General features: G+C 39.4%; 1 protein-coding gene across 1 annotated transcript in view; it reads left to right on the top strand.

Annotated features, from left to right (window-relative positions):
* Nucleotides 1-1,902, top strand: part of Irak3 (interleukin 1 receptor associated kinase 3) — a 59,072-nt gene that overhangs the window by 20,889 nt on the left and 36,281 nt on the right. The window lies entirely within an intron of this gene.

The raw sequence follows: 1,902 nt of genomic DNA, 5'->3' as shown, positions 1-1,902 counted from the left end.
TGTAGACCAGGCTGGCCTCAAATTCACAGAGATCCGCCTGCCTCTGCCTCCCAAGTGCTGGGATTAAAGGCGTGCACCACCACCACCTGGCTCTAAAGGAACTATTTTAAAGCTGTCATTTCCTGATAAGGAAATCTTATCTCTGCTTTCTTTAATAACAAAAGAATGACAAATTTGAACACCTTCCATAGCTCCCAGACTTGAAATGTTGCATGTGGCAATACCTGATTCGGGGTGTATACTAGCTCTTTACCTTCTCTGCTTCCTCTGGCTAGAACTCTTGATGTAGTAATGAGCAGATGTGGCCAGATCAAGCAGCCACCCTCTTCTTGACCTTAAGGGGAAAACATCCTGTCTTTTACCATTAATTAATTATGACATTAGCTATGTTTTTCCCCCATGGATACCTTATATCATATCGAGGAAGTTATCTTCTGTTTCAAGGGTTTTTAATTTTGTATTATCATGACAGGGTGCTGGAATTTGTCAATTTATTTTTCACAGTCTTGGGGTGAACATATACTGTTGCATCCTCGATTCTGTTGAGTTGTGTTGTATTAGTTGATTTTCAATTTTAAGCGAATCTTGGATTTCTAGGATAAATCCAGCTCAGTTGTGACATGTGATACATTGCATATTTGTAGACTTGATTTGTTGGTGTCTTGTTGAGGATTTTTGCATCTGTATTCATAAGAGGAGGTGGTCTGCACTTTGCTGTGTTTGCCTGGCGTTGGCATCAATGTTGGTCCCAGTGAATGACCTGGGAGTTCTGTCGTCTTCTGCATTTGAGGCGTCTGTACAGGGTTTGTGTTACACCGTGTGTGGCTGAAGACTTAATCAATGCCCAGCCCTTTCTCTGTTGGAAGTTAGAAAACACTAACTCAATTACTTTTTAAGTTACTATAGGTCCACTTAGATTATCTTTTGAATTAATTTTAGTAGATAGAATCCTAGAAATCTATTCATATCATCTAATTTCTTGTGTATTTTATTTTCTTGATATAATATTCTCTTATAACAGCGATGATTTACTGAAATCATAAAATCAGTAGTGATTGCTTCTCTTTTGTTCTTAATTTTAGTAATTTGAGTCTCTCTCCTCACGCCTTCCCCTCCCTCCTCCCCTCTTCCTTTCCCCATTCCTTTTATCCTTCTCCCTGTCCCTCTGTCCATCCCTCCCTTCTCCCTATCTCTTCCCTCTCTCCATTCCCCCCTCCCTCCTTCACTTCCTTTTTAATTCTTTCTAAACTACTGTCAGTTTTGATGATTTTTTTTCAAAGAGCTGTCCTTGCTTTCTATGAATCTCTCTTTTGGAAAGTCTTCTGCTTCCACTCTTACCTGAATTCTTTTCATTTGCTTTTGTCTACGTTACCATTCTTAATAGTTACTTACAATGAAAATATGCCACTAGTTTGAGGTATTTTTCCTTCGTAAGGGAGAAATTTACAGTTACAGGTTTTCCTCTAACCTCTACCTTGGGTTTGGTTATTTTAAAATTTTTTTGATTCATCTCAAAGTATTTTCCGTGAGACTGACGCCCTGCCCGCCGCACTAAAAAGGCGTTCAAGGTGTTTTCTAACTTACTTTCTACCGTTGCCTTTGACGTTCCTGTTTCTGTAAGTTCTCTGAGTTTCCCTTTATAGTTGATTTCAACTTTCATTTCCCAGAGGTCAGAAAATACACTTGGTATGATTCAAACCTTCTAGATTTATTGAGGCTCATTTTATTGCCCAATATATGGTCTGTTTTGGAAAATATTTGGTGTCTTCTGGAGGAGGATGTGTCAGTTTGTGTTTGGAAAAAAGTTCTATAGATATTGAGTATCTGAAAAATTAATTGATGGACAGCTGGGCGGTGGTGGCGCACGCCTTTAATCCCAGCACTCAGGAGGCAGAGGCAGGC

Source organism: Microtus ochrogaster, chromosome 24 (assembly GCF_000317375.1).
Source record: "Microtus ochrogaster isolate Prairie Vole_2 chromosome 24, MicOch1.0, whole genome shotgun sequence".
Lineage (NCBI taxonomy): Eukaryota > Metazoa > Chordata > Mammalia > Rodentia > Cricetidae > Microtus > Microtus ochrogaster.
Note: the sequence above shows the minus strand (reverse complement) of the source record. Positions and strands in the feature narration are given on the sequence as shown.